At 37.1% G+C, this 14,463-nt stretch overlaps 1 protein-coding gene across 6 annotated transcripts in view; it reads left to right on the top strand.

The window, feature by feature from the left end:
• The window catches only part of CCSER2 (coiled-coil serine rich protein 2), a 147,977-nt gene that overhangs the window by 20,716 nt on the left and 112,798 nt on the right, over positions 1-14,463 (top strand). Inside the window, exon 2 of one of the 6 annotated variants that reach the window (XM_081236815.1) lies at positions 2,454-2,494. The exons of the other annotated variants lie outside the window; for them this stretch is intronic. The gene's annotated coding sequence lies outside the window, so the exon portion shown is untranslated. The remainder of the gene's footprint in view (positions 1-2,453; positions 2,495-14,463) is intronic. 6 annotated transcript variants of the gene reach the window in all.

Below are 14,463 nucleotides of genomic sequence, written 5' to 3'. Positions count from 1 at the left end.
TGGCCATCAGGTGACAGTGTCTACTCAGGTCTGGGGAAAGGGGAAGAATGAGGGGAGCAGTCCTATGGATGAGTGGCAGCCAGTGCGCAAGGTTTGTTTTTTATATACGCAAAAGTTTGTCGGTAGGGTCTTTACATTTTAAAAGTTTCTTAGATGTTGCAATAAAATGTTTTATCCTTGTGTATTTTAAAACTTATAACCAGAACATTTTACATGCTGCACGCACATATATACACATAACTGAAACTAAAGTGTCATGAAGTACTTTCACTATGTATGATGCCTTCTGATATTTTCTGTTCTGTTCTTATTGCTGTATATATAGGAAAGGTATTGATTCATTATTAAGTAGGGAAAAACTGCTTTTTTAAATAAATAAACTGCTTTTTAAAAAATAAATCTAGTTTCCAAAATATCATATAAAAATGACTCCGTGAAATGTTGCAAAATTAATTTTAAAAATCCAACTGAACATTATAAAAACTGCTGAAGCTGTAACTGTCTTAGGTTCTACACTGGTTTTCCTTATACAAAATACAAAGGCAAAAATGTTTAATAAAATAATTACATTTTATAGTACTGTTTCAGGTTTGAAAAAACATTGCAGGCAAGTTTATTACTCTATGTCCACTGAATGTGACATGCCTTGTTTCTTTGGTCTGACAAGTAAGACCATTACTACACACAAATGGAATCACTTACTTCACATGAAAAGACGGAGTCTGTCACCATTTTACTGTCTTTAATCTACCTTAATCTTTCATCGGCGGCTTGATAATAGAATTCAGATAAAGCCTTTTGAGGTTATCTGCAACTTCTGTCCTCCTTTGCTGGCATTTTCCCTCACAGTGGTCCATTCCAGTATTATTTTGTCATTCACCTCAAATAATATAATTATTTTTCACCTTCAGACGGTTTTGATTTTGATTTCTCAATTACATCAATCAGAATTTCTCCTTGCTGTTTTTCTTCTTCAAACAATCAATGCCTACATGTATTTGTGTACTCTTCCAACATCTCTTTGCCTTCTATTTGTTCTCTAATAAGTTTTAGATTTCCCTGAACTTCACCTGCTACGTCTTTGCAAAATGTCTTCCTTCATCTGTCGTCTTGTCTCACTAAAAATTTCCCAGTTGTCATTTTTTTTTTTTTTTTTTTTTTGCGGTAGGCGGGCCTCTCACTGTTGTGGCCTCTCCCCTTGCAGAGCACAGGCTCCGGATGCGCAGGCTCAGCAGCCATGGCTCACGGGCCTAGCCGCTCTGCGGCATGTGGGATCTTCCCAGACCGGGGCACGAACCCGTGTCCCCTGCATCGGCAGGCGGACTCTCAACCACTGCACCACCAGGGAAGCCCCCCAGTTGTCATTTTATAGCTTCGTTTTTCCTTATTTGTTCCATAACTTACTTTTAATGATGAAGCTGACAGTATCCTTTTACTTAGGATTTCTTTCCCAAACTGCTTTTAGAACTTCTGTCTGCATCATCTGAATCAGACAGTTCTACTTCCAGTGTTCTTATGTCATCTTCCTGTTTAGAGAATTGCTTTTCATTTTCCTTTTGTTGATTTCTTAGCCACCTCTAATTCCTTTAGGTGGTAAGAAGTATCTTTGACTCAGCGTACAAGAGACTTCCGTTCTTTTTTTGGTTGCAGTAGTTGTCTGATTTGCATTCCTTGTTCCATTTTCTTGGCTTAAGCTATGTTTGCATAAAGAGTTATTTTAAGATACAGTTCCTACCCATGTTATAATTCATTGTTAAAAAAGTGAATTTTTTGGGGCTTCCCTGGTGGTGCAGTGGTTGGGAGTCCACCTGCCGATGCGGGGGGCGCGGGTTCATGCCCCGGTCCGGGAGGATCCCACGTGCCACGGAGCGGCTGGGCCCGTGAGCCATGGCTTCTGAGCCTGCGCGTCTGGAGCCTGTGCTCCGCGACGGGAGAGGCCACAACGGTGAGAGGCCCGCGTACCGCAAAAAAAACAAAAAACAAAAAAGTGAATTTTTTTCTTACTGTGATATTCTTGAAAAAAACTGCAATTTGTATATTATTTATTTTCAGTTCTTCAGAAGGCTCTAGTAACTGTTGTCTCCCCCTGTGGCTACATTTTCTTCTCTTATTGGAGTTAAATTGAGCATCTTTTTCAGCTTTCTATTTTCAGTCCCTGACCCTTTTCATCATATTCTTTTGTTTCCCTGAAGTGTTGATTTCTTCAAAAAAATAGATTATTCTTTGGGTTTTTTTTCATTGAAATTGACTTTACTGTTACTTTGAATAATTCTTAAACATTTTCTCTTATCTATTCTATACAACTTTTACATTTAAAGAAGAAGAAACAGATTTTCTGATTTGTGCTCCATGAATAAGTTTTTGAATATTTTTCACTGTTAAATTTGATTGATTCTTTCCCCATCCATTACAAAACTAAACAAACACATCCGTTACATATGCTTTTCTTGCAGTTCACCCAGGATGTTGGCCATCTCGTCCAGCACTAGAGAAGGTATTGGGAAAAGAGTGGAGTAGTCTATTCTATTCTAGTCTTTTCAGTTACAACAAAACTTGCTTGTCATAAACCAATACATTGATATCATGATCAGCAGTTGGAAAAACACAGTATATTGCATCTTAGCTTAGAGAAAATGAATTGGAGAGAGGCTATATAGGGTAATGGTTAAATTTGAATCCTGGCCCCACCACTTAGTAGCTGTGTGGTCTTGGGAAAACTACCTAACCCCTCTGTGTTTACTTTCTTCCTTTGTAAAATGATTACATTTACTTCATAAAGTAGTTGTGAAGGTTAATAAATATGAAACCCTTAGAACATTGCCTATCACATAGTAAGAGCTATAAGAGTGTTAGCTGCTGTTGTTCCTGCTGTTACTACTACTACCACTACTATCACTACCCATCATATTGAGTGCCACTGACTTGGGTTCAGTAGTCTTGGTTCTTTATTATATATGTGAACTTGGACAAGTTACTTAACCTCTGAAGAAAACTGAGTTTCTTCATCTCTGAAATGGGAATAAATGTACCTGTTGTGTGTTGTAATGAGGTTAAGATATGGTAATTCTTATAAACTGTTCAGCACAGTGCCATACGTATACTGTTCTTGATAAAAATTAGCCTCACAGTCATGTTGTCCTCTTTTGTTTTCAGTAGGGACAATTAGGTTTTTCCACCCTCCTGGTCCCATAGGAAGGAGACTTTCTAGCCAGGTCATTGGAAACACTGCAGAGTCTGCCTTCCACAGGTGTTCTTTCTCTTGGGATATTGCCCTGAGTCGGTCCCACAACATCATTCACTTGTATGCGCTGATGTCTGTTATGTGCCAGGCTCTGTGCTAGATGATGAGAATTTTAAAAATGAGTCTTTTAATTAAGCTATTAAGTAAATATTACAGACATTTTCATTACACTTATATTTTTGAAATTATTTGTATTGCCCACGTTCTCAATAATCTTGCTGGTTGAGTTTGCTCATAACATCTAATAAGACCTAGTCCCTGCTTTCTACAGCCCCGTTCAGCTGCAAGCACAATTCCCACATCCTGCAGGTTTAGCCAGTCCCGACTAAGGTGGGTGAGTGGAGCCTGCGGTAGTGTCCAGTGTTCCCAGGGCTAGAGCCCTGAGCAATGTGCCTGTCAAGCTACTACCTTCTTTGTGACTCAGCTGTAAATCAGAATGTCTGCCTTGTTTTCCTGTCTAGCATTCCAGGTCTCATCATGGGACTGGAAGCCCATCTTCATCTTATGTCCTGTGGTATCTTGCTCTAGCTATTGTTCCCACCATTTTCTTATTTTTAATCTTCTGTTTTTGCTCTTTTTCTGCATCTTAGAAAAGAGAGCACAAAATTAGAAAAAAACAAAACTACTGCCTTTATTTCCTCTCAAGTTACTGCCTTTTTCTTTCTAGTCTTTGAAAGAATGGGTTACGTTTCCTGACTCGATTTCTTTACCTTTTTTTTTACTCTTGAACTCTAGTTTTCTGTGCCTCATCTTGTCTCCTGAAACTCCTCTGGCAAAGGTGACCAAATTTGCAAACTACCAAGGGTGATCATTCCTTTCAGTCTTTAGTTTTTCTTTGCTTATCTGTGAAATTTGACACTACTGCCTATTATCATTTTCAAATTCTCTTCCAGTTCTTTTCTTTCCTTTTGGATTGTGCATTCTCGGCCGTCTTTGTTGCTTTCTTTCCCTTCTGTTCATTCCTTAAATGTTCGTGATCCCCTGGATCTCCTTAGCCTTTCTTTCCTTTTTCTACATCTTCCCCAGATGACCTCACCTGTTTCTGTTGGAACATTTGACTGTTATCTTTGTACTTACAGTTCCCAAATCATCTCCCATTCAGATCTTGCCCTTGCATTTCAGACTTCTTTACATGGCTTGTAAACACCCCCACCTGCACCCTCTGTAGGTACCTCAAAGGTACCTCAAAGTCAGCTTGACATGCTAAGTTCACGATCTCTTTCCCCAGACATAATGTTTACCCTCAGTTAAAGGCACCACCCTCTGTCCAGTCCGGCCTGGAATCATGAACCCTTTCTCCTCTCTACATCTAATTAGTCAATCAGTTATCCATTTCCATCTCCTACACCTAATCAGTCAATCAATTATTCATCCATTTATTCATTAAATATTGTTCTCTCATTTTGTGTCCACTGTTATGATGAAATTCTCAAGATTCAGTATGGCTAATATCTTTTGTATTTGTATCTTTTCTCTAACCTTTTTGCTACAATCCTTGCCATCATTTTCATGTTAAAACCTCTTAACCTATCTACCTTTCTTCCTCTGGTCCATCCTTCATACTGAAATCAGAGTCAGTTTTCAAAATTCAGGTCAGGTCATTGTTTTCTGGCTTAAAACCCTTTGGCTTCCTTACTGCCTGTAGTGAAGTTCAGATTTCTTAGTATGGCATTTAAGGCCTTTCGCAGGCTGTACTTTTTCCATTGAACTTCTCTCATTTCCTGCAGCATTTCTTTGAACCCTGTTCACTACCCTTATTTAATTAATAACAGTTTCCTGAATGTGCCATGCTGGTTCTGTGTTTTTGTTTATACTCTTTACTTAGGCTGTATTGCTTATCACATTTTCTTTATTATTATTTACTATTTATCATTTGGACCCAACTCAAGCATTGGCTTCCTCTATGAAGCCATTTATGAAATCCCCTTCTCCCATTAAGCACTTTCTTTTTTGTGCCCTCATGTACTACCCCATATACTCTCCTATAGCAATTATAGCACTTTATTGCACTTTTCTTGTCTATATGTCTTTTTCTCCGTATTGGAGTGTCTGTTGTATCCATATCCTCTAGCACAGAGCCTGATTTGTAATAAATCTTTCAATAAATGTCTTCAAAAAGGCTTTCAATACATGTTTGATGACTGAATTAATGTATTCTAACTCATGACCATGATGAAAACATTCCTTCCTTTGCCAGATCATAAGCTTCTCCTGGCAGGCATTATATCCTACCTTGTTTATTTTATTTTTTTTATTTATTTTATTTTTTTTGCGGTACGCAGGCCTCTCACTGCTGTGGCCTCTCCCGTTGCGGAGCACAGGCTCCGGACATGCAGGCCCAGCAGCCATGGCTCACGGGCCCAGCCGCTCCGTGGCATGTGGGATCCTCCCGGACCGGGGCACGAACCCATGTCCCCTGCATCGGCAGGCAGATTCTCAACCACTGTGCCACCAGGGAAGCCCCAACCTTGTTTATTTTTTAGGATCTTGTCTCATAGATGCTTAATAAAAAAGTGTTATAGTAATCTGAGGTGGAGGTATGCAGTGAATTAAGTGGGGCTTCCCTGCAGAGGAAGAAGTTGAATTGTGGTAGACCTAAGCACAATAAGATTGCTCTTATATTCAGTGGTCCTTATGCCTTACATCATGATCAACTTATAGATGCAAATATTGTACCTAACTTTAATCACTCTGATTTTTACAAAATCAGTAAGATTCTCAGTGCCAATACCTCTGGGGACTGATTAAATGCTGTTAACTAGTTTAAGGATTTTTACTTTTTAAAAATGTTAAAATATGAGTATCCTAGTTCTATTAAAAGTTGCAGAGTAATTATCTAAAATACTTTGTAATTAAATCACACAAAGAACATATAAAGAGCACAATCAGACTGAGATTGTGTCATGTCCCCTTTCTTTTGTAATTTATTTTTTTAAAATAATGTTTTATGCCAAAAGTTGTAGGTTTCTTGGAAAAAACTTAAAGAGTTAGGTGCCATGGGTATGAATAGGGAATGAGATTCCAAATTAGAAATAAATTCTTAAGCAAGAAAGCTACCAGGGAGGAGATTGACTTTTTCATTGGGTTTAATAACCCAATGTGGTTTGTAGAGGGGTGGGAAAAAAATCAGTATCATGAATTTGGGTACTTGTTTTACCTAGGAAAATAGGAGTTTATAAACAGAAGCTTGTACTTGTGTCAGGCTGTGTTATGCTTTATACATATAAATGCTTATATTGCTTTTAAAAAATTATTTAATTTATTTATTTTTGGCTGCATTGGGTCTTCGTTGCTGCACGCGGGTTTTCTCTAGGCGGCGAGCGGGGGCTACTCTTCATTGTGGTGCGTGGGCTTCTCATTGTGGTGGCTTCTCTTGTTGCAGAGCATGAGCTCTAGGCACGCGGGCTCAGTAGTTGTGGCTCACGGGCTCTAGAGTGAAGGCTCAGTAGTTGTGGTGCATGGGCTTAGTTGCTCTGTGGCATGTGGGATCTTCCCAGACCAGGGCTCGAACCTGTGTCCCCTGCATTGGCCGGCGGACTCTCAACCACTGCGCCATCGGGGAAGCCCTAAATGCTTATATTGTTGATTTGAGGTAAAACTAACAAAATTCTCAGAAAATCACTGTTAAGGGATATGCTTTTCTTGCTTTCAACCTGCATTTATAAAATGCCAATTATGTGCGAGCCTATGTCCTAGGGCCACAGTGAGGAAACAGAAGAGTGAAAGGCATAGTTTGTATTCTCAAAGAACTTGGTTTCCAGTGAAGGGAACATAAACCTGGAGTGGTCTGAGGAACGCTTCTTGGCTTGTTGACAAGAAATAGGAGTCCACATTCATTTGAATGCCCTACGCAGTTATTGAGTTTTACCTGAACTAAATATTAAAATTTGGAGAGAGAGCTTTTGTGGTTGGCCAGGGGAGCTTCCAGTTCTTCTTTAGCTGCTAGTATTCTCTTTGTTCCTTAAATTAAAGCTTCAGGAAGTAATATACTTTGAATCTGCATTTAATAACATCATTTAATGTTCCTAAACCACAAATTCATTTTGAGACTAACTTTCACAAGTTGCTTTGATCCCCATCTGCCTGAGTAAAAAATTGTAGCTAGAGGACATAAAGGTCAGCTTGATTACAAAAAAAAAAGAAATGGGGTTTTGGGTTGTGCTTGGTGTGCACTCTTTAAAACCATGAAGAATCTGGAATGAAGTTGTATTGTTTTAAGCCTTTACTTTTGAAGGTGTTATTTTTACTTATTTAATTGCTATAATCAAGGCTTTGAATCAACTTGACATAGATGACAGCCAGAAAAAAACATGGGAGAACAGGATATGAGGGAAATGGTTGGGTAACACAAAGTAAAAAAAAAAATTTTTTTTTTTTTTTAATTAAATGTAGTTATCTGAATGAGAAAGCAAGTTTCAAGAAGTGACTGGTAGGGGCATGTAATCATCAGTATTGTTGTTCAGTTAACTGCTCTTGGACTCAGTAGTGAATTTATGCCTATGTAAAATCCCTAAAATGTATGCATTTCATACCTTCTAAAAAGCTATTTGAAAAACTAAAAAAAAAAGAACATGAGTGGGTGGTTCCTCAGATGATAAGGTAATTGATATGAAAGGAATTTGAAAAAGAGGAAACTCTTACTTGTTCCTTTGCAAAAACTTCTTTAATCAATACCTAGGTTCTTTGCAGTCTTCATGCTTCTCCTCTAACCTTAGCTATCCAGTTCCTTCCTTCACTGTTGTCCCTAGCTATCAGTAAACTTCTCAGAATATTTCATTCCTTTGTCAGGAGGGCAGTCTGCCTGGATCCTGGAATCAGGTAGAGTTGAACCTGAATTCTCTTAAGTAATTTATGAACTTGTGACTTTGGACAAGTGTTTTAGCCTTTCTGAATCTTGGTTTATCTGTTTAAAATAGAATGAAATCTACCACCTTATAATATTAGGAAGATTAAACAATTAACAGGGACAAAGTGGTAAGGATGTTACCTGTTATATATAAGTGCTCAGTAATATTTGCTCCTTCTTTCCCCTTCTTATCCAATTGTGGATTCCTTTTAAAAGCAAAAAACTTTGATATATAATTAAAAAAAAAAGAATTTATAAGCAGTTTTGAAAATTCTTTCAAATGTGAACTACCATACTTTAAATGTGCTATACTTAAAAAAATTATTCTTACAGGAAGTAACTCAAAATTTCAGATATTTCCAGGCCCTGTACCAGGCATTATGCTTAGTTCAGCATTAACCTAAAGCTCACAGACAATGTTAAAGTATTTCAGAGAAGATTATATCATTAGATGATGTAGTCAACATGTACTTTTTCAGACTTATGACTGCATTTTTTTTTTTTGCGGTACGCGGGCTTCTCACTGTTGTGGCCTCTCCCGTTGTGGAGCACAGGCTCCGGACGCGCAGGCTCAGCGGCCATGGCTCACCGGCCTAGCCGCTCCACGGCATGTGGGATCCCCCCGGACCGGGGCACGAACCCGTGTTCCCTCCATCGGCAGGCGGACTCTCAACCACTGCGCCACCAGGGAAGCCGCATGACTGCATTTTTTAATTGGTTAACCGACTGCATATCAGGTAAAGTGTAGCAAAGACAGCACAGCTACTAAAATGAAGCAGATTCACAATGTCTGTTTTATTTCACTTAAGAGTTATAAATAAGTATAGGAGAAAGTTTCATGAATGAAACTTTAAAAAGACAGAAACAGAAAGTTTCTGTCTTTTTAAAGACAGAAGGTAGCTCATCAACAAATGAAGTGACAATATTCATAACATAAGCAAATATGGAAACTTTATAGAGTTGAGCTGTCAGATTAGCTTAGTTTTAAGACCACAGTCCAAGATGATTGATACCAATTATGTTGCAGTTATTTGTGCATTTAGAAATCAGTAAATAATCTTGATAGGAAATAGTACATTCAGGTTCTATTCTTTTTTCTCCCCCCCCCACGTGATAGCACCCTAAACATTTTGTAGTAACAGTGTGTCTTTCTTGTGGGCTTATCTTGTGCCTCTAAGTTATTAATACTTAAGATGTTCTTGGGGAATAACATATATTACCCTCATTTCAGACAGTCAAGTAGAAGCATAGAGAAGTGAAAGAATAGTGTTCTGTTCTCAGTCTACTTGTGACTGGCAGGGAAATGTTAAAGCCTTTCTGACTCACAGATGACTCACCAGAGGACAGAATCTTTAATGTGTGTTATTTAATGATTTGCAGAATGACCCTTATATCTAATATCATTACCAGTTTTCTTATGGTCACCCTGAAAGTATTTGTAGGTGTGGAGTATGTTTTGTGGTAAAGGTCATTATCAGAAAATGAGGATGGCAGTCATCTGGCATGGATATGCTGTCTCTTTTCCTGCTCCTGGCAGATATTGCTGTTTGATCAAGATTCTTTACTGCAGAGTCTAGATTTCACCTCAGAGTCCTCAATGTATTGCTCAAGGCCGCTACTACCAATCAGTCACAGGCCCACAAAATGAAATTACTTTTCAGTCTTGGCTTACTATTTATTAAATTAATTTGCACTAAGATTATGAGTTTACTTAAAAGTTGAGGATCTATCATATTTGTGATCCTATAGCAGGTACAGTTTATGCTCTCATACTTTCTTATGGGTCAAATAAACATGCACACAATTATAAGACAGACTCAGCTCTATTATTGGTGTGAAGGGAATAGAAAAGGATGCAAAATTAATTTTAACTGGAAAGGTTTGTGAGTGTAATGATTTTGGACTTGGAGGGTAGGATCTTCAAGGTGGTCTTTACAGCTTTAGCAAAGGCATAGAAGGTACAAAATATAGGATGGATTTTGGGGAATGATAGACAATGTATCTTGGCTAGAATGTATAGTACTGCAGTGATAGGGTAGAAGCAAAGAGAGAAGCTTGATCTCTGTACAGTGGGTTTTGGATTTTATTTTGTTGTTCCTGGGCCACACGTGGTTTTTAATCTATAGAATGACGTAATCAGATCTGTGCTTTGAGAGAATAACTTTTGACAGTTTGAATAGAAGTGGAGTCGGAATCTTGATAACGTAGGAAGCCTTTTTAATAATGTAGAAAGAGATGAGGGTAAGAACTAGAATTGTGGAATGGATATGGTGAATTTAGAATAAAGTTTTAAAGATAAAATTTATAAGTGAAACAATAAATTGAGGTTGAAGTCTGGAGAAATTGAAATAGTAATTTATGAAAAAATAATGTCTGTTGACTAAAAAAATCCTTTTTTGTGTTTTATCCAAACTTCTATTTTTATGTCTTTTAAGTATATTTTCTGTAATATTAAACTTAATTTTAAATAATTTTTTGGTAAGATTAAACTGTTTTAAGAGTCTTGTTTGATACTGAATAAAATTTTTTAATTTTTTAAATGCAGTTTTTTAGTTAACATGTTTTAAATGGCAAAAATATGGGCATATTTAAAGTATTTAAACAATAACGATTTAAAGGTGAAAAGAAGTCTTCTTTTCACCTAATTCTCACTTCCCTAATGGCAATCACTATTAATAGTTTGTGTGTTTAAATATATAGGTGCACGCACATCTCTATGTGATATCTTGTGTCTGTGTGTCTATTTATCTATCTGGTAAGATTAAACTGTTTAAGAGTCTTGTTTGATACTGAATAAATTTTTTTAATTTTTTAAATGCAGTTTTTTAGTTAACATGTTTTAAATGGCAAAAATATGGGCATATTTAAAGTATTTAAACAATAACGATTTAAAGGTGAGAAGAAGTCTTCTTTTCACTTAATTCTTACTTCCCTAATGGTAATCACTATTAACACTTTGTGTGTTTAAATATATAGGTGCACTCACATCTCTATGTGATATCTTCTGTCTCTCTGTCTGTCTGTTTATTTATCTATCTATCTGGCATGTTACTTTTATAAAAATGGGACCTAGTGTACAATTTCTCAGAGTAGCAAAAACGAACATGTTCATTTACATGTCCCAAAGAGAGTCTTTCTGTAGCACACAATAACAAGAAGCAAAAGCATATAAACTTGAAATTATGCTTAGTAACCAAAGTTTTAATATTCTTACTTAGAAATGATCTAGCAAGCCAGTGATTATCCACTAATTAATTCAGTTTAATATTAGTCTAAGCTTTTGTTACCTTAAAGTTCTTGGAAATTATTTGTAAGTTGACATACTATAAAACACAATTACTGTTGAAATGAAGAGTTTGTCAGAATAGTCATTCAATTTAAACACAGTTTTACATTTTCATAGTCTTAAACATTGTGTGTGAGTAATACTGGCTTATTTGATCAGTAGGCCTATATATGTTTTAGAAAGTTACTCTAATGGAATAAAGATGTATGCTTGTATTATACTTAACATTAATTTAAAAAAGCAGAAGATAAACCTATTTTATTAAACTATTTTTGTTTGCCATTTACCTTAATTATATGAACTTGGTTCTTAAAACCTTTCTGAGTTAATTTCTGTAAGAATAATTTTAAAAAATATAACACATTTAAAATATTAGAAGATCAATTTGCTTATTTTCTGGGAATTTTGATAATATTCAATTTATAAAAATAGTGCATATTTATCTCTATAAGCCAGTCGGAACAGAGCTGCTTTAAGAGACTTTATAATCTAATTTATTAATACCCTCTGAGGGTAGGAAAGCATTGTGTACTCAAAATAAGAGGTAAAGACTTTTTTGAATTAATAGACACATAGCCATACAGACACTGAGAGAGCTTATCTTTTTCCAATTCTCCAATTTTAGCCATGGCTACAGAGTTAACAAACACAAACCCTGACCTTTCCAGATACTGAAGAGCTATTCTCCTTCCTGGTTGGCATGAAATTCTTAATTGATTTGAGCTCAAGATAGGTAAATGGGGGCTTCCCTGGTGGCGCAGTGGTTGAGAGTCCACCTGCCGATGCAGGGGACACAGGTTCGTGCCCCGGTCTGGGAAGATCCCACATGCCGTGGAGCGGCCGGGCCCATGAGCCATGGCCGCTGAGCCTGCGCATCGGAGCCTGTGCTCTGCAACGGGAGAGGCCACAACAGTGAGAGGCCCGCGTACCGCAAAAAAAAAAAGATAGGTAAACAAAAATGATAAGTGAACAGGTGACTAATGAATCAGATTCTTCTTTTTCTCTCACCCAACACAGATCTGTATAAACCATTAATTTGTTTACAGAGATCACTGAATGACAGTCCATAAAATCAAATTCTGAATCATTGTTACCACAACAGAGAATAACTTATTGACCATAAATAAACTAAAAACAAAAACAAAATTAGAAGAGAGGAAAGTTAAAACAGAAAGCACAGTTAACAAAGTTCTATTGCCGTTCTTAGTTCACTTCTGGGAGACAAGAAATGTCTGGGCTTGAGATACCTGTGAGGTGTACTATTCTGGCAAAGAAGTTACCTAGCTCTGTCAGGTGAATCCACTGGGTATCTTGGTGGAATTTCCAAAACTACTAAGGATAAATTTTAGAAGAGAATCAAATCATGCCTCTTATTCAGATATCAAATGAACATGTTAAAGGTTTTATTTATCTTATCATTAATGAGGGAGTCAGAGATATGTTATAGCTGGTTCAAGGGAGAATGCAAAGGACACGTACATTTATAGATCAGGAATATTGAAGTGAATTTGCAAAGCTGGCTTCTTCCATCATGGTGGAGAGAAGTCACCTGAAATGGGCAGAATTTATTTGCATGTCTGTAGACAAGAATTGTGTGCTTTACCATTAGTTTTCTATGTGTTAACCTCTGTCTTTACAGAGTGGTAAAATAGTCCAATGACAATTCCTGTAGCATTAAATTATCCCTAGAAGCTGCAACATTTCATCAGAAGGATCTTTTTTGCTTATTCAAAAGTCTTAAAATTTTCTTTACAAAATGATTTTTTTCAATTTGCATTCCCAGAGAATTATTTCTTTATCCTTGATGTTTTATTAACTTAATTTAGATATGTATTTGGATCTATGGTTTATTGTATTTTTCCTTTCCTTTGTAGATTTTCTTTACCTTTATTTTAGGGCTATTTTCTATCATGTCTACTTGCTTTTTCTCTTCTATTTGTTTAGTTATTCTACTTCAGGGATACTAAGTATCTTTCTGTTTAGTCTCTGTCCTACTTATTCTATCTGATTGCCTTGGTATCTCTGTCTTTTTTTCTCCTTGGTACTTAGGTTATCTTATGATTTTTCTTCTTGCCATTAGTTTGATTTTCAGTGTTTGGTTCTTTTTCTTGCTTTTTTTCCAAATTCATTGTTCTTAATTGATTTTGTTAGCTCCATAGCTTTTCTTTTCAATTTACCTGTTTTGCCTTTTTATCTTTGAGCTTTTGATTTATTAAATGTATGTGCTTATTAGGTTGTTTTCTGTTACAAAGAACTCACTGGGGATTTCCTTATTTTCCTGTGTTATGTTTTCTTTCAGACTAGGTTCTTCTTTTCTTTCCTCTTCCTTCCACCCTCTTGTTTATACAGTTGCATGGCCTTTTCTTTATATCTTGCTAGGTAAAGACTTGGATAGAGAAGTCAAGACTTTGTATCTGCCCTGATATAACATGGGTGAGTTCTCCTTGATGCCATCCTCATCTTAGCTGTGACTTTGTCTCCTCCTTTTACTGTACCCCCTCAATACATCTTTTGAGCAGTGTGTTTTATTCTCTTTCTGCTTCTCTGTAGTTGAAGGATATAAGGTGGTGGTGGGGGGAGAGTTCTTCTGGGGCTCCAGGCTCTCCTGTCTCTGTAGATTTTGTTAAGTGTCCTGTACTGGCCTTATTCCATCCTGCCGAGGGTGTAGTACATTTCTAGGGGCTTCAGACCCTTTCCTTAACTCAGAAGAATGCCTTTGAAGTCAACAGGTTCTGGTGGCCACGCTGCAGGTCTCAGCTTAGGTTTTAAAGCTTCTGTGCTGAAGATGTTCTCCTGGACTTTTCTAGGGCACGCCATCCAAACCGGAGGATATTTATTAAAATATTTATATATTAAAATTTTCAAGTTTTATTAACTCACCAATTTTTCTCATTATTGCTTCTAGGCAGTGTAATCAGGCTAGGAGCCAGATCACACTGTGCAGAATCTTTTTCTGGCCCCTACTTTTTTTTTTTTTTTTTTTTTTTTTTTTTTTTGCGGTAGGCGGGCCTCTCACTGTTGTGGCCTCTCCCCTTGCAGAGCACAGGCTCCGGATGCGCAGGCTCAGCAGCCATGGCTCACGGGCCTAGC

The sequence above is a fragment of the Mesoplodon bidens genome (genome assembly GCF_964165515.1).
Source record: "Mesoplodon bidens genome assembly, chromosome: 1".
NCBI lineage: Eukaryota > Metazoa > Chordata > Mammalia > Artiodactyla > Ziphiidae > Mesoplodon > Mesoplodon bidens.
Note: the sequence above shows the minus strand (reverse complement) of the source record. Positions and strands in the feature narration are given on the sequence as shown.